Genomic DNA, 19130 nt, shown 5'->3' with positions numbered 1-19130 from the left:
AGTTGCTGACACGCTCTCCCAATTTAAGCCAAAAGCAAACTCCATTACCAAAAAGTAAATGTATTCTGTGCTTTAAAACCAGCATCGCCACTTTGTTTGTAATAAATATTATGAATCGAAATACATTATCTTGATGTATATTTAAACCTAATTCCCATGAGCCTAGGCTCAGGGTGACAGTGGGACCTCTCACAGGTACCCCGCCACACAAATGCAGTTGAAACTGACCTTAGGGCAGATAAATATTCATACACAAAATGCATATTTATGAAGTTCAGGAAATAGTCACCAGGGAATGAGAAATACTTAAACCAAAGCAAGGAGGGCCATTGTGTGAGCCACTGAGCAAATCTTCATGACATGCACTGAAGGAAGAAAGTTCTGGAACATAATAGAAAACAGAACCTCCGAACTGCCCTGCCTGAGTGAGAGTCCGGGAATACGTGCTGACTCTTACAGTTATACCGGCTTATTCACAGGTTACAACGGCTTGTTAAGTAGCTGGAGCCTCTAGTTCACTGCATGCTGGTAAGTTCTGGCATTCTGGGGTGATTGCACACACGTGGCAAAGTGATTGGCATTTGGAAGTCACAAGCACAAAGTGATGTGAGGGACACACACACACACACACACACACTCATTTGTGAGATAATACAGGTGTACACACACTCATCTGTGAGATGATACAGATGTATATACACACTCATTTGTGAGATAGTACAGGTATATATACACACACACTCATCTGTGGGATAGTACAGGTGTATACACACACACACACACACACACTCATTTGTGAGATAATACAGGTGTACACACACTCATCTGTGAGATGATACAGATGTATACACACACACACTCATTTGTGAGATAGTACAGGTGTATACACACACTCTCATCTGTGAGAGAGTACAGGTGTATACACACACTCATCTGTGAGATAAACAGGTGTATACACACACTCACACTCATTCGTGAGATAGTACAGGTGTATGCATGTAGGATAGTTTCAGTGTTAATCCTCATTATGGGTATGGAGAAACTGAGGCACACCCAAGTTAAACAGCTCTCTTTAAAGTTGCACAGTTGTAATCCTCACAATGGGAACTCAACCTCTATTAATTACTTTTCCAGTGGCCTGGACAAAATTCCTGACACAAAGCAGCTTGAAGGAAGAAGGTTCATGTAGCTCGCAGAGGGCACAGTTTCTCATGGTGGGGAGGGCAGGAGCACAGAATCCTGTCCATGCCCTCACTTTCCTTTTACTCAGCCTGAGAGTCGGTGCTGCCCCTATTTAGGGTGGGTTTTCTCAACTCAATTAACCAAGTCTAGCAACTTGACACTCAGGAACATCAGTTTCAAATGGTTTCGTGTGTGTGTGTGTGTGTGTGTGTGTGTGTGTGTGTGTGTGTGTGTGTGGTGTATGTGTGTGTGTTGTGTGTACACTCACCCATTTGGAGGTCAGAGGATAACTTGTGGGGACTGGCTCTCTGCTTCTACCATGTAGCTTCTGGGTATTGAACTGGGGTTGTTAGGTTTTGTAGCAAGCCCTTTTATCTGCTAAGCCAGCTCCCTCCCCTCTCCCCCTTATCACTTTAAAGTCACAGCACATTCCTGAACCTTGGGACTTACCTCCTAACCCAGTATACTATTGGAATCAGGATATATGCTATTCTTCCACAGGGAAAGTGCTTCCTAACACTATATTACCTCAGAGGGCTCTGTTGCTACGTTTTATGTGTCACAGTAGGCCTTGGCAGAGGTCACACAGCCCTCTGGGACAGATCACCCTGTCTAGACCCCCTGGGCCTTTGAGGCCACATGTTTACATTGAATTAGAATTTTTATTAATTGCCAACCTTTAGAGGATGATATCCCTTTGAACCAACTGGAACAGGAAATGAATCTCACATGCCTGAGGTTCTGTGTCACCAAGGCCAGAGAATCTCACAAAGGTGAGGGATGTGTGGATGCTGGGTCTCAACACGCTGCTCCTGGCAAAGGAAACATGCAAAGATGTCACCACTCAATCTGGCACAGCCTGGTTATTTCTGCTTTAGTCTGCTTTGTCCTGTGAACAGGCCTGGCGACCAGAGTGTCTGCTTTGTTCTATTCTTGTACATTTTTATATTTGACACTTTAATATTGCCTTTGGTATTATTGTCTAATGTGCTTTATTATCCTAAAGTGTATTAATACCCAAGTTTGACAGCATACTTGTCTTTTGTCCAATATGGAAGAAGAGGGAGCCCTGTTCTGAGTACAGTGGTTGTCATGTTCAGTTCCCTTTGGGTACGCTGAGAATCACTGCTGCTAACAGAAGTGGGCATAGAGAGCCTGGGGAATAGAAGTTGTCTTGAAAACAATGGTTAGATCATGTATAAAATACATACTCACATAACACACACACACATGTACATGCATGTAAATCTGTGTGGGTGCATGCTGCAACATGCATGTGGAGGCCCAGAGGTTGCTCTTGGGAGAGTCTGTTTTCTCTGCTCCCTGTGTGGGTCCCAGGGATTGAACTCAGGCCATCAGGCCCGGCAGCAAGCATCCTCACCCACTGAGCCACCTCACCGTTCTTTAATGCCATCTCTACCAACGTTCTCTTTGAACATGGGTGAAGCCCAGTGAAGACACCCCTCCTCACAAAACCTGCACTGTAGAGTGTGATGGAGAGGCCAGAGGCCAGGCCTCATATCCTTCTTAGTGTCCAATCAACTCACCAACTTGTTTTTCTCTTATATTATAGTATACATGCTGGGGCTGGTTTGCTGTGGCTTGTAAGAACTGATTTGGTGGATTTATTTATTTTTTCTACAAACTCCTGTCTGTCCAGATCATGCTGATACTTTGACATACTCTACACTGTGACCCAGGACAAGCTCATTCTGTGCCAGTACAGTGAGCTTCTGAGAGCAGGCAACAAGTTTCAACATATTTACTAACTGAACTCCATAGACATGGCCACCTTATTACTTAAAGACGTATTTAGTAACTGAACTCTGTAGATGAGGCTGTCATGACTACTTAAAGAATGTTTGTTACTTGTTCAGGAAAGGGATAGGAAGAGAGAAAAAGGAAGTGTCTTGGGAAGAAGGGGTTTAGGGAAATTGCTTAGTGGGTGAGTGCTGTGAAACTCCACTAGTCAGTGAGAAGCTGGGAATGGCTGTCCATGCATGGATCCCCAGCGTTGCTGGAGGCAGGCAGAGCCTGCTGGAGGCCAGCCTACCTCCAGGCTCGGCCAGAGAACCTGTCTCAATGGAATAAAGTGGAGCTTGACAAAGGACGGCAATTGGCATCTTTGGTCTCTGCTAGTGTATGTGTACAGGCAGGTGCACTTGCACACATATGTGTAAACACACACACACACACACACACACACACACACACACACACACACACACACAGTCTTTGTGGGTAGATTCTGCTATGTCAAACATGAGGATACTATATAAGCTACATATAGAAAACTTTGGTGTGTAAATATTCCTCTTAGGTCCCATCCGAGGACAGCAGGGATGACAGCATGGATCTGAGTGTCTGCTGAATGCTAGGAGAGTCACACCCACTCCGCCACACAAGGAGTGGCATGGCCACTGGCATTGGCTGTCTGGGAGGTGGAAGCACCAGCTCAAACAATGCCCTCCTTGGTGTGTCTGAGCACCGTTTGTCTGCAGAGAAGTGTTGATATATTACTATAGCCAATTTGCATAAATGCCTGCTGATTTTCATAGTCTTGTAGAAATGCTATTTATACCCAAATGCCAAGTATATTGAGATGTAATTTACGTGTAGTGTATGCACGGATGTTAGGCATGCAGATTGGTTCATTTTGACAAATGAATACACTCATGTTATCTGTTCTCTAGCAAGACAGAGAACTCATCCATCACCTCAGAGTCTCCTATGTCCTTCCTAGTCAAGCTCTCCCATATCTCTACAAATTAATTGATTTTTAAAAATCACTAGTTTTATTGTCTTAACAATTGAACCCCTTCCATTTAAAACATGTATGCGATAGGGCCTGGAGAGATGGCTCCATGGTTAAGAACAGTGCTTGTTCTTGGAAAGGATGCTGGCTCAGTTCCCTGAACCCACAGAGTTCCAGGATGGACCCCAGTTCCAGGGGATCTGATGCCGCCCTTCTGCCTCCTTGTGTGCCACACACAAATATGAAAAAGTCATATGCATACAGTAAGATCAATACAACTTTAAAGCCTATATGATAAGAACTGTACGATCTGTCCTGTGTGTTTCTTCAGTCTCTCTAGATACCCTTAGGATTTATACTTGTGGCTATGGTTCCTCGTAGCTCATTCCTTGATATCACTGAAGATTTCCTGCAGCACAGATATGTGGTTCAATCACCTGTTCTCCTGTTAGCAGGCAATTAAGCCTTTCAAGGTATAATATATTGCAAATAAATCTTGTGATGAGACTTCTGTACAAAGCTTGCATGTGTCTGTGTGTATAGGTTCTCATTAATGTTGAATAAGCATCTGTGATGGGATCCCTGGGGCAAAGGTGAATGTACGTTTAACTTTGAAAACATGCCCTTACTGTCAGTCATCTGCATAATGAGTGGATTTTGTGTTTTCCACCTCGGCTGCTAAAGTGATCGTGTGCTGGCTCTTTACCACTTCATAGTAAAATGTGTCCACCTTCACATTTAAAGGGCTCTTTCCTCAAATATCTGTTTATTTTATTCCTGTGTGTGTGTGTGTGTGTGTGTGTGTGTGTGTGCATGTGTGCTATAGTGTGTGAGTGTGTATGCATGTGTGCTATAGTGTGTGTGCTGTATGAGCGTGTGTATGTGTAGGCATGATGCTAAAGTGTGTGTGCTATGAGGAATGTGAGTGTGAGTTCATATGTGCCATAGTGTGTGTGCTGTGGCTACAGGGGTGCAGTCATCTTTCTCCCTCTGTCACTGGTTGCTGGGGCTTGAACTCAGGTTGTCAGGCAGCAGGCACTTTTGCCCACTGAATGGTCTTGCCACCCAAAACCTTTTTAAAAGAAAATGAAGAAGGTGTATTGTGGCTCTTGTTTTGAAATTTAAAAGTGTGTGTGTGTGTGTGTGTGTGTGTGTGTGTGTGTGTGTGTGTGTGTGTGCCCCACTACATGTATGGCTGGGTGTCAGAGAACCACGTGTGGGAGTTGCTCGGGAATGAACTGGGTTGTCAGGTTTCCAAGCAGTGCTGAGCCACCCTGCCTCCCAGGGTCTTGCTTTCAGACACCGCCCAACAGTGTCTGCTTTGTACTTAGGGGTTCAGTCCACTTCCACCCAGTATAACTCACGATTTTTTAGTCACATGTCACTCCTCTGCATATGTTAAAGCTCCACAGTGCATTTTTACTAATTTACTTTCAATAGGCCAGTTACGTGTGTGTGTGTGTGTGTGTGTGTGTGTGTGTGTGTGTGTGTGTGTGTGTGAATATGTGTGTGCATGGATGTGCATGCAGAGGACAGAGGGCAGTGCCAAGTGTCTGAAGTTTTGCACACATGCATCTGGATCTGGTGGCTTCCCTTTTCTGCTATGAGACGAGCATTCTTTGCGGCATGATTCTTTCCCCTGTCTTTAGTTTAACTCTTTTTGTTTTGTTTTGTTTTCTATTTTGTGATTGCTTTGATTTTTCCACAGGCTTTGAAAAAACTCAGCTTCTTATTTTTTCATAGCAAAAGAAAATTCATTTTATGGCTTTTTTTGACTCTCAGATAGAAATGGGAATCCATAGCTACTTCCCAGGTCTGTCTCTTGAAGCTCAGAGAGATGCACTTAGAAGGAGATTGGGAGCATTGTCCCAACCTTCATCGGGTGAAAATGTCAAGACTGTCCCACAGGGTAGGAACAGACTGGAACATGGCTTATTTTAACTATGTTCCTTCTCTTGTCCCCACTTCCTGTGCTCTGTGTAGCCAACATAGATCACAGGTCATGTGACCCTCCAGTCACTCTGCCACGCTGGCTGAGTGCCACTGGCCATCACCAGCTGAATCTCAGTGGATGAATCGAGGAGAGGCTGAGGAAAGGGTTTCTGTCAGAAAAGGCTAAGGCTCTCAGGGGCCTGGTCATAGGCAGTGTCTGGGGACATTTTCGTCATATGTTCACAGTGGCCTCTATCAGACACCCATGGCCTCACTGCTGTGGCATTTAGTTGGAACTATTTTAAAAACTGGAATGGCTGAGTTACAGCTTCAGTGAGGTCTGAGAGTAGTGTTAAAATTGCCAAAGTTAGCCATACAGATCATTAAATTTTATATTTTTTACAAGGGCATCATTTTACTGATCATGAATGAAACTTAGTGTTTTCATTGATAATTGACTCAAATGATGTGTTTATACAAAATAGTGTGGCTGTTTGACATGCTAATAGGACCACAAATTTTTGTCTCTAAATCCAGAACCATCTTAGAACAGTAAGTGCCTCAGAATCACACTGCCTGTGTCTCCTCTTTTCGTTGGACAGGCCATGTCTGCGTCTAAGTCAAATGCATGATTTTATCAAACCATTTTGCCATTGGGATTGACATAAATTGGCATCAGTCGAGGTAATTATAGTATGTCACTGGGCACAGCCATTACTCTAGGCTAGTGTCAGTCATCTAGCTCAGCATGCAGCAATCTGACAATATAAGTTACTCTGTTGTATAGAACCAACTCTACACTGGGGTGACCCAGGGTCCTCATAGCCATGGTTCAGGCACCAACACCCGATTGTCTTCTCTATAACCCTGGAAAAGCTGCTCTTCAGGTCACAATGTTAAGAATAGTTCTAGGGGCTGGAGAGACCTGAGAATTCAGTTCCCAGCACCCACACTGGACTACTCACAGCCAGCTGTAACTTCAATTCTAGGGCATCTGTTGTCCTCTTCTGACCTCCTCAGGCACCTGGGTTCATGTGGTGCATGTAAATGCTCCCTCCCTGTACACATAAACACACATGCACATACACACACAACACAAAGACTCACAGGTACACACATGCACATACACACATACATACATACACACACACATATATATATATATATACATACATATATACACACATACATACACAGGTGCCCACACAGACACACAGACACACACACACACACACACACACACACACACACACACACACACACACACACGTTTTTTAAGTCCCTTCTAGACCCTGTCTTCTCCATGACGACTGTTTCCTATGGAAACAGAGGGATGAATTTTATAAGAAACCAGTAGATGGGTCATGAAATATAATAGAACTGTGTTTTAAAGACATTTTATGGAAAGTGAGGAAATCCTTTCATAAAGGAATCCCCAATGCCCAAGTAATTAAACTCATCAGCTGTCAGCAGCAGTCAGGAGGGGAAGCTGTGGTTAGTGGTTCTTTGTGCAGTGTTTTACTAATAAATTTAAGGACCAAGTTGCAGCTATTTATTTCCAGGTGAATAAGTCATTTCCAACTTTCCCTCTACCAGGAGAGAGACAATTCTTGCCAAGTGTCCTCTGACCTGCTCATACAGTGGCACACACGGAATAAAAGAATGCATAAATGCCCTTGTGAGCTTGTCTGGGGGGACATGGAGGAACAGGATTGACGCTGCGGGCCACCTCCTGTCTGTCGAATACCAATCCTGAGACAGAATCATGAGGCCCAGCACTGGTTTACCTTGGATCACCATATGGGAGATTTTCCTATTTAAACAAAGCCCAAAGGACTCATTCTAGTCCATTTGTCTGCCTGAGGGGCAGTAGCAAACTGCTGGAGCAGAGGGAGGAGGCTGAGATGGGGAGGTGTCATTCCCAGGTAAAGAGGGGTGTACTAACGTTTTCTCTTCCCTTCCCTTCCCTTCCCTTCCCTTCCCTTCCCTTCCCTTCCCTTCCCTCCCCTCCCCTCCCCTCCCCTCCCCTCCCCTCCCCTCCCCTCCCCTCCCTCCCTCCCTCCTTCCCTTCCCTTCCCTTCCCTTCCCTTCCTTCCCTTCCCTTCCCTTCCCTTCCCTTCCCTTCCCTTCTCTCCTTCCTTCCCAGTGTATGAATTTTATACTCAAAGGCAAAGCACACCTGAGCCTTTAGCATCCCAGGTCCTTTTTTCTCCTGGAAAATAAAAAAAGAAAAATGTGTTCACTGAGTACATATAGAATGCTGTATGACTAGGGCTTTGTATTACTAACATTTTATACAGAAAGGAAGCAGCTGTGGCCTTGCATGCTTTATCATTAATTTACAACCCATAATACTTTTAATTCTGATGTCTATTGAAATTCAGAGTCACAGGACTGAGGAAGTCAAGCCAGGAAGGAGGCTTAGGGCATGTGACTCAATGCCAAGGCAGGTAGAGCAAGGGGAACGGGTGCAGACACTAAGGCAATGGATCGCAAACACCGCTTTATGATTGCTTGTCTCTTTGAGCCTCTTGTACAAGTGGCTCTGCAGATGGGTTCTGAAGCCCCTAGAGCAGAGGGGCTGTGACAGTCAGTGCTGTCAACTTGATGGACTCTGGGATCACTTAAGAAGTGAGTTTCTTGGTCTGCCTGAGGCAGGGCTTCTAGATTTTGTTAATTGATGTGGATACCATTTTAATGGCTACTTCCATTTACTGGATACACACACACACACACACACACACACACACACACACACACACACACACACACACCATATACATATACACACAGCAGTTAAGTACCAGAATTATTTGACATTCTATCAAATAATATATCACTTTAACAACAAAAAGTTGCAAAAATAGCATATGAGATTTTCTTCTACAGCATTAGTATGGATTTGTGGTTTTTAAAAGAGTTTTGTATGTGTGTAGATGTGTCTCCATGGATATATGCCATGTGTGCAATGCCCATAGAAACCAAAAGAGGGTATCAGATGCCCTGGAACTGGAGTTACAAATGCCATGGGAACCAAATTCAGCTGAGCTATTCCTCCGGTCAACAGTTTTTGTGTTTTAAAACAGAAACTGTGTCTATTGTCAGCTTATTCACATTGAACTGACAACCCTAAGATAAAATAAAAGCAGAAATTGCAAAAATACCATGGCTGGTATTTGTTGAAGAACCAAAGATTTCTGGTAACTATGTAGAAGTTATTATTTTTTTAATCTCTTCTTTTTACTGATTTCATGTGGGCTTTAAAATTTAGTTTCAATGTATAAACATTGATGTACATATGGCTTATCTAGGGATCTTATTAATAAAGGCAGATCCTGGTTCTGTGGGTGTGGGAAGGCCTGGAATTCTGCTCCCGGGAGGCAGTGATGCTACTGGACCCTGGACCACTTTTAAAGAGCAAAGATTCAGGTATTGGTTGGCAATAGAGAGATGCAGAAAAAAAGGTCTAAGCAGGATAGAAGATGGCTCGGCTGGTAAAGTGCTTACCACATACTTATGAAGATCTGAACTCAGAGCCGCAGAACCCAAATGAAGAGGCCAAGCATAGGGGCCATGCCTTGTAATCCTAGCTCTGCAAAGATGGAGGCAAGAAGGGCCTTGGGGATTGCTGGCCTACTCATTGTCATTTAATTGGTGAACTTAGAATTAGTGACAGAGCCTGTCTTAAAATCTAAGGTGAAGAGTGAGGTAGAGAGACACTTCTGGCCTCTGTATGCATGTGCACACATATGTACACACAGGTACACATATATACACTTATACACCAGAGTGATATTAATATATTTAAAAGCCTCTAGTTTCTAAGAAAGTAACATCTGCATGGGAGGAGAAATCATATGGTATTTCCCCCCTGCATTAAAGATGCTTGAATTTGGACAAGTGTAGGGTTTCTTTTGCCAATATTTATTGAATTCACACAATATAGTCGAAAATTGAATGAGCAGTAACATTAGCAATCCCAATTATACACCTCACTGACTGCCCACAAGCCTGAACAACAGACAGCATCCTGCATGCCTTCCCCATTAATTTCCTTTAAATCCTCTTGGCATCCAGGTTGTGTTTATGTGGTAACTCTTGGGCAGAAGTTACCACACTGTGGTGACTTCCAAAATACCTGAAGTGTGTCGTAGTGAATTGGAAGAGGAACTGGGAATCCAAATGATTCTTCAGTCACTTTCTTGCATTAATTTGTAATTTCTACATCTATCATATATCATCCAAATATCACCTGTCTATCTGCCCACCTATTTAATAACTATCTTCTGTCTATCATCTATTAGCCCTCTGCCGTTCATCTCTTATCTATCTTTCTGCCATTTATCTCTCTAATTTAGCTCCATCCATCCCTGTATCCATCCATCCACCCATCCATCCATCCATCCATCCATCCATCCATCCATCCATCCATCCCTGTATCCATCCATCCATCCATCCATCCATCCATCCATCCATCCATTCATCCCTGTATCCATCCATCCATCCATCCATCCATCCATCCATCCATCCATCCATCCATCCCTGTATCCATCCATCCATCCCTGTATCCATTCATCCATCCCTGTATCAATCCATCCATCCCTGTATCCCTCCATCCATCATCCATCCTACTTTTGTTTTCCACAGGAATCGAAATCTGAACAGATGCACCTTCCCGCCAGTACATTAGGTATGGAAGGTATGTTTAAAATAGACTAGTCAGTTTCTTACTTTTTGCTCTCCTTGTTAGAACTCATTGAATCTATCTTTAAAGTTCATATGTGAGTGTTCATCCTGTGTGTGTGTGTGTGTGTGTGTGTGTGTGTGTGTGTGTGTGTGCAGTAGAGTCATAGTGTGGCACGTGTATGTGTGAAGCATGTGTTGTTGGTCCTCAACTTCTACCTGTCTAAGACAAAGTCTCTATCACTGTTGATGCTCACAGCTGTGCACATTAGGACAGCCAGTTCAGCATGCTCCATCGATTCTGTCCTTATTTCCCATCTTGCCACGGGAACAAGGAGATTACAGACAGGCAGAGACACCCAGATTTGCATGGATTCTGGAGATTTGAACTCAGTACCTCACCTTCATGCAGTGAGTGCTATACCCAAGCATCTCCCCAGCCTCTGCAAGTTACCGAATGTATAAGAAGCTGATGGCTCTGGTCCCACACTGATATGCAGCCAGCATTTGTAACACAGCTCACAAAAGCTCCCTGTTCTCCATTGCCCTGTCTTGTAAGCTTAAATATATCAAAAGCAAAGAACTGGTGCATTCACCAGTATCTAGTGTTGATGGTGCCAGGTGCTGTGTGTTCATGAAGTTTTTAATGCTGACAGTACTGGATAGAGTATCTCCCAGTGCCTCAGAACTGCTTGGCTGGCAGAGGGCTTGAGGGCAAGGGGAAAGAAACCCCTATTTCCAGACTAGGTGTTGATCTGGCGTCTTACCCAGAGGAACAGCAGATGGATTTTCAGTACTGGTGTGCTGCACTGTTTTCGTCAGAACCAGACTGTTGTTTGGAAGTCCAACTTAAGGAAACAAATGTGCTACTCTGAGCATTGGAAAATACCACAGGTTGGTGGTTTCCCATTCCCAAGAGCGTGCGCGCACACACACACACACACACACACACACACACACACACACACACACGTTCATCAACACTCATACATGTGTACATGCACACATACTCAAACACATATACACATGCTTGTACACACTCATACATGTGTACATGCATACACACACACACACACACACACACACACATATATATATACACACAAACAAACATACACACATATTTTTATGTTTCACACAGGTTTAGACTGTCATCTTACAGAAACCTAAGTGTAGAAACACTGTTTCCTGGATGAATGTGTAGGTGAGTTTAAGTCACATATACAAGAACAATTTCCAAACTTGACCTCACACAGCAAATGGGTTGCCATTGGCAATTCTCAAATCAACACTAGATACTGGTGAATGCACCAGTTCTTTGCTTTTGATATATTTAAGCTTACAAGACAGGGCAATGGAGAACAGGGAGCTTTTGTGAGCTGTGTTACAAATGCTGGCTGCATATCAGTGTGGGACCAGAGCCATCAGCTTCTTACTTGACCTCACACAGCAAATGGGTTGCCATTGGCAATTCTCAAATCAGGCAAGCTTTTATTTATAGTAAATAGTGTCTCTGTATCAAGCTTTCTAATCAGTTTAATGTATCTTAAAGTTCCCTGCTAATTACCTTGCCATTTTATATGATCGTGACTAACAATATTTATTGGTTTTTATCTTTCTTAAAATAACATATTTGTCTCTTGGGCTGAGGATATGGCTCAGTGTTAAGCACCCAACCATGCAAGTGTGAGGACTGGAATTGAGATTCCTAGATTCCAAGTAAAAATGCCGTGTGGGCATGGCAGTCAGCCTGTCATTCTAGCCTAGGAAGGTGGGGACAGGGTCCCCAGTCCTAGCTGGCTCAGGGTACTAGACATATTGGTAAGATCTGGGTTTGATTAAGAGACTTGCCTCAATGAATAAGGCAGAAGTAAAGTCAGTAGCAATCTTGGGCCTCCACCCGGTACTTAGGTGCAGTATTTGAACTTCAGTGTACACATATGTTCACACACACATGAACATGTATATAACACACATGGATGAGCTTCCTTCCCTCTCTGCCTCCCTGACCTCTTCTGAGCCCTACTCCTGCCCAAGGTCCCCATCACCCCAGGATCTCTCTGGGCCTGCAGCTGCAGAGAGTAAACCCGCCTGCATAGAGTGGACCTGCCCAGACAGGAAGGACCTCCTTGAGTCTGGAAATACCTCACTCTTCCTTCCCCCTCTGCCACCCCAACCTCTCCTGAGTGAGGAGAATACCAGGAGAGGCAAGACCATCCATATCTTGGCCCCCACACACCACCAGGTGACAAGAGGAGATAGAGAGATCCCACCTGCACCCACTGGAAGAAGAGATGGAAAGAAGGCAGAATAAAAACACACTCAACAGAAAGACCAATATGACAGCACTAGACTCTAGGAACTCCACACCAGCAAGATCTGAAAAGCACAACACAGAAGAAGAAGAGACAGACCTAAAGATCTACTTCATGAAGATGTTCCAGAGCCTTAAAGAGGAAACAAGAAAATCTCTTAAAGAAATAGAAGAAAAAACACACATAGATGAAAGTGGAAACATCTTTTTCCTTGATTTGCCTACATATAATAAGAAGAGAGGCAAATTTTCTAAATTATACATAAAGAAGCCACTGAAGTATTCCATAGGAAACCATGGGAGAGGGCTAGGAACATAGCTTGGTTGGTGAAACACTTAGAACCATAGAACAACACTGTAGAACAAGAGATGCCCATCAGAAGTTATCCAGAGAAGCCTGTGTTCTTCAACCATGTGCCATTGAACACTGTTTGCTCATTGATACTTTGAGAAATTCAGCAAACCTCATATATCCGACACTGCTCACTTCCTGTCATGTGTCTAGGTGTTCAAATGTTATGCACCTAACATTAACGTTTCAGCCCAGATTCATTCCAAAGAGAGAAACAAAGATGACAGGGTAAAGTTTTCAGAAATACAGGCGGGATCAGTTCATCCCAGAAAAAATCTCCAAGGACTGTTCCACTCTGAACCAATTTTTGCTTTTACCATGATTCTGAGTCACCATAATGATCCTTACGGTAAATTTCTGTTCAATGGCTTCTGTCTCAGATTAGCCACACTCAGCATTACTTCCTTAATGGAAAAAAAAAGGCATTGCTATTAAATGCACCAAGTGGCATACATGGTCTTAGTGTTCGAGAAAGTTTCATAGGGAACCCAGTTGTTGGTAGATAAGTAAGGACAGCGTGTAGAGACTGACAGTGGGCCACAGTCTGAACACTAGCTGTTGGGAAACTGTAGGCTGTTGTGTGAATTTGTAGTACTGTGAGGCTGTCCCCTGAATCCTGGGCTGGGGTACTGTGGACAGAGTATCTGTTCACTTGTTGATGGTAGCCTCCCCTGGTTTGTTTTCTGTTGCTATGACAAACAGCACAAGCCAAGTTACTTAATAGAGGAAAGGTTTTTATAATAGTATCATTATTACATGGTATTATATTATCAGCTGGCACTTACAGGTCATGGCCCAGCATTGAGGAAAGTCAGGGCAGGAACTCAAAGCAGTAACCTCAAGTAGAGATCATAGAACAACTCTGCTTGCTGCCTCACTCTGGGGATTGTGTTCAGCTGGCTTTCTTACACATCTCAGGCCCATCTGGCTAGGGATGGTGTCACCCACTGTCATCTTGGCCTTCCCACATCAAGCATCATTCAAGGCAATTTCTCACAGACAGGCTAATTTGATCTATATAGCTCTTCCAGGGAGAGTCCCTCTTACCAGATGACTCCATTGTGTCCAGTTCAGAGTAAAAACTAAGAAGGGCAAGGTTATTTACAATCCCAAGAGGTGTGTGTGTGTGTGTGTGTGTGTGTGTACATGTGTATAGTATATGTGTATGGTTTTGTGTGTGCACATGTGTGATATGGGGGTATACATGCACATTTGTGCATATTTGTGTAGAAGCCAAAGTCAGCTTTGGGTATCATTCCTAAGGAGAGCTTCCAATTTGCTTTTGAGACATCTCCCATTTACCTGATATCTGCCTAATAGACTATGCCAGCAGGCTATGCTAGTAGGCTGGCAAGCCAGAAATGTGTATCTCCTAGTGCTGGCATTACAAATGGGTATCATCATACATGGCTGTTTAAAAAAGTGGGTGTTGGCTCTGGAACTCAGGGCCCCCCACTTTTATAGCAAGCACTCTGCTGACCCAGCAATTTCCCCAGACCCAGAAGCTTTATTGATTTTTATTTTGTTTATGTGAGTATTTGTCTGCATGTATGTCTGTGCACTATGCATGCAGTTCCCACAGAGGCCAGAAGAGGGCAATGGGTGCCCCTGGAGCTGGAGTTGGAGATGGCTGTGAGCCATAATGTAGATACGGGAATTGAACCTACATCTTCTGCAAAAACAGCTGGTACTCTTGACTGCTGAGCTGTCTGTCCAGCACTTGCATCCGTTTTTCTGTGCTTGCCTTGAAGTAACACTTACCACTTAGCTAGTGAGAAGCGTGTGTGTGTGCTCTCAGTAATTTTTACTTACTGTTGGAAATGAATTTTATCTCAGAAAAGTTTTGGATTTACAGAAATATTGTAACAACAATGGAAGTTCTCACATGCTATGCATCCATCCACCTCTCCTGTATTCATTTTATTTATTGATTTTTATTTGTTGAGATAATATTTCACTCACATTTGCCCTCCCAACTCTGGGATTATAATTTTGTACCACCATGCCTGACTCTGCTTTTTCATTTTGAGTATACTACTTAACTATGATAAATTCATTAACACTAACCAATATTGGCCTAAATCTTCCACTCAGATTTTTCTTAGCTCTGTAATGTTCCTTTTACCTGGTGCCCTGCCCCCATTGTAAGAGGTGGAACCCAGTACCAAAGCAAGTTTTCTATCCTGCTCTGTACCCCTAGCTCTACCTATGGCCAGTTTTATAAACTACACTTTTACCCATTTATCCAGGATTCCACATGAGACCTTGTTATTATGCCCTGGGCCCTCTTGTCCATGGAAACTTCTCAGACATTCTTTGTTTGATGTTATTGATGGCTTGGAGGACTTGGATCAGGTACTAGGTAGAGTGTTCTTCAGGTAGAACTCTCTGGTGTCTCCCTCCTGACTGAAGAGCAAGAGCTTGGCTTTAACTGAAGATGCTAGCCTGGCTTCTCTACACTGTAGGTAATGCCCTCCACTACTGAGGCAAGCATCACCGTGCAGAGCCTGTGTTTAAGGGCGATGAGTCAGGTTTGCCTTCTGAGGACAGACCACCTACATAAATTATTTTGAGTTTTTGCAAAATGCTTGTCTCCTCCATCCATTTATTTATTCAACCAATCATTTATTTATAACTGTTTGGACTCATGAATATTTATTTTAAACTTTGGGCTATAAGCTCGTACTACATTATTGATTTTGTTGCCCTGGTGGTTCCGGCTTTGGGCCATGGGAGGCCGTTTCCATGGGCTCCCGTGTGTCTTTGATATGCCTTCATCCGCCTTGACTCTTTAAGCGCATCCAGACTCTGGCACCACAGGACATCCCAATGCTCATTTTCTATCTTCTTTGCCCCAACCCTAGAACTACCAAATGCATACTTTAAAACTTTGAAGTAAATATAATTGTTTCTTTGCTGAAAAAATTCTCAGTGACATAGTAGCCATTACTCATTGACTTTGAAGGTCTCAGGAATACACTATTCTGCATTTTAAGGCAATTTTATGGTATGGTGAGCCATTTCTATCCTGGTTCATATATTGGTTCTCGTACACTCTAAGTTGCCTTTGCCCAGACTTTTGTGGTTCAGACACTGTTTCACCCTCTGTACCCATAACTGGTTGCTCATAATCTCTTCCACAGCTAGCCATGTGGGGCTGTGGTTAGTTATGAAGAGGTTTTCTTTTTAACCCTGACCTGGACTCTGCCACCTCCTCCCTCTTCACCTCACCCTCCTACCTACAGATGAAGTCCAGAATATAAGGACACTTGATAGATACTTTCTAATTGCTGATTTAGTATGTTGCTGAAAGGTGCCTTCCAGAGCTTTCAATCTGTCCTGTTATAACCTGGAAACCTATTTCTTGTGCCTTACTATAAGACCCCAGGGTTTAATACCTTGCCATTTCATCATCCTGGGGGTCCATTATGTAAATTTATTAGAGAGTTTTCCTTTACCCACTTCCTGTGACGTGCTCAGTACAACCGTCCACAGCAGCAGGAGAGTGCCTGCCTTGAGAACATGACAGACTGAGTGTGCCTGCTAAGGATCCAGATGCAAATGCAGACACAGTGCTGTTGCCTGTAGTCTTTGAACTTGGGAGGGGAAATAGGAGGATCCCCGAGCCCAGTGTCCGTCTAGTCTGTCCGGATGAGTGAGCTTGAAGTTCAGCAAGATAGTCTGCCTCAAAGTACAAGGTAGACTCCACAATTCTGCATTTTGATTGGTTGTGGTTTTATGTAATGTCTCCCATATATAAGTAACATTATACAGACTAAGCAGGTTGTTCTTATGTATTTAGAGAAAGAAAAGGGAAGGGGGAAATGATATAATTGTATTATAATCCCCCCAAATTAAAAAATTACACACACACACACACAGAAATTCATACACACACATATGCACGCACATATACACAGGCACACACACACACACACACACACACACACACACACACACACACAGACATATACACACACATGATAGGGACCAATTGAGGAAGACCTCATTTTTCAACCTCTTGTCTCCATGTGCACTTACACACATGCACACCCTCCATGTGCACTTACACACATGCACACACCCCCACACTCACTACCAGGACAGTTCTGTGAATCGTCAGCCCCATGATCTCATTTCTAAGGCTGTCTTACTGGAGATTTACCCATCAGATACAGAAATACTTGTCATAGATTTCAACTAGGAAATAATATACATGTCTGTTTTAAATACTGTTTTAGAAAAATTGGTTTAAGAAGTTCATATATAACTATTTCTTGGTGAAATCATTATTTTAAAATTGCATTCTTTAATTTTTACTGAATATAACATAAAATATAGATTAAATTTCACATGCATAGATGTTTTGAAGATTTAGTTTTACTCTTCATTTATTTTCTGTGAACTAAAGGAGTGGATCTGGGCTTGGTGGCTCATGCATGGATCCCAGCCACGGGGAGGTTGAGGCAAAAGAAATGCTGCAAGTCTGAGGCCAGCCTGGGCTACAGATTGAGACCCACGCATAAAACCCCTACTCTGAAACAAAAGAGTTGTGCCCATCCACTAGTGTATATTCCCCAGAGATATTTTCAAATTAAAGATGTTTTCAGCAAACAAGAATGGATACAATTGATAAGTTACAATGTCGTTCAAACTAGTTTAGTCATAGTTGAACGATTTGTGACTGTTTAGAGAGTTACTTTAGTTTAAAAACAAATTGAATTTTATTTTCTACTCCATGTAATAACTGCCAAGGAGGGGTATTTTTAACGATAGCTAAGGAAGCACCATGGTGGGTGGTGATATTTTTCTCTTTTACAATGGGACTATATTAGTTAGAAGAGAATTAACACGAAGAAATCCGAGCCAGAGGTCCCCCTCATTTAACATACACATAGGCGTCCTAGCAGATTCCAGGCAAATTGCAAGTTAAATAAAACAACTCACAAACGGTGCAATTCATGATCAAATGTAAACTTCACAGAAGAGGAAACGAGGCGATTAGGTGTAAGAATTCCCACAAGTCTGCAGGAAGATGTAATTATGTCTATTGAGTACTGTATTCATATTGAAGTTTCTAGGTGTCTAAGCTGAAAATGGGAAGAATTGCAGAGTTTTTGTTGTTAATCGGAGTATGTTCTTCCTTTGCTGGGCCCTCCTATCCTTGAATTGTTACTCATTTTCATTAGGAGTTCAAAATGTAGGGATATTTTAATCCTCTGACATTAATCCTGTAACTTTTTTTTCTTCCTCAAATGACTCTGATTTTGTGCTCCCCGCTGCCAGTCTGGCAGGAGATTGTATGTTGGCCCTGTTGTGGGGAATGTCATGAATGATACAGATGTCAAGCCTCCTCTGTCTTCTTCACTGATGAGAAGGGCTGAGGTGTTCCATCCTCATGGACTACACCTCTGTGTTACGATAAATCTTTTTGCCAAATGCCGCTGAGCCCCACCACCACATGTGAGCTTTACGACAGCCACCTGCCCGAGTTAGGCCCAAATCAATACACAGAGAGACTTGTATTAGTTACAATGCTGCTTGGCCAATGACTAGGATTCTCATCTGTTAGCCAAGTCTCAATTATCATACATTTATATATTTTATAAGACTTATCTTATCGGACGCCTTATTGGCGTCCATCCTAGCTGGTGGATCACATCGTGCCGCTGGAGCAGGAGCCGAGGGGAAAAGAGGGCGATACTTCCTTTTTCCTCTTCTTAAATATGAGTCTCCTTGCTATGTCACTTCCTGTCTGGAACACCACTTCTCTACTACATTTCCCAGAATCCTCTTTGATTCCTAGTCCAGCCTAACCTGCTGTCTCATTGGCCAAGCAAGTACTTTATTTATAAACATACACAGAAGTATTTCCCCCATCACCTCATGGACTACACCTCCTCTAGACCTAG

At 43.1% G+C, this 19130-nt stretch overlaps 1 long non-coding RNA gene across 8 annotated transcripts in view; it reads right to left on the bottom strand.

Annotated features, from left to right (window-relative positions):
* LOC103160625 overlaps positions 1–18741 on the bottom strand; it is a 48373-nt gene extending 29632 nt beyond the window's left edge. For 3 of the 8 annotated variants that reach the window (XR_003485248.2, XR_003485249.2, XR_003485250.2), the window contains exons 1-2: positions 8049–10310; positions 1860–2337 (exon numbers count right to left, since the gene is read on the bottom strand). This is a non-coding gene — a long non-coding RNA (uncharacterized LOC103160625). Of the gene's footprint in view, positions 1–1859; positions 2338–8048; positions 10311–18165 lie in introns of those variants that run through there. The other 5 variants (XR_003485253.2, XR_003485255.2, XR_003485252.2 and 2 more) reach the window with 5 other exon arrangements.
* Positions 18742–19130: the final 389 nt, after the last annotated feature.

This window comes from Cricetulus griseus, chromosome 4 (assembly GCF_003668045.3).
Source record: "Cricetulus griseus strain 17A/GY chromosome 4, alternate assembly CriGri-PICRH-1.0, whole genome shotgun sequence".
Taxonomy (NCBI): Eukaryota; Metazoa; Chordata; class Mammalia; order Rodentia; family Cricetidae; genus Cricetulus; species Cricetulus griseus.
Note: the sequence above shows the minus strand (reverse complement) of the source record. Positions and strands in the feature narration are given on the sequence as shown.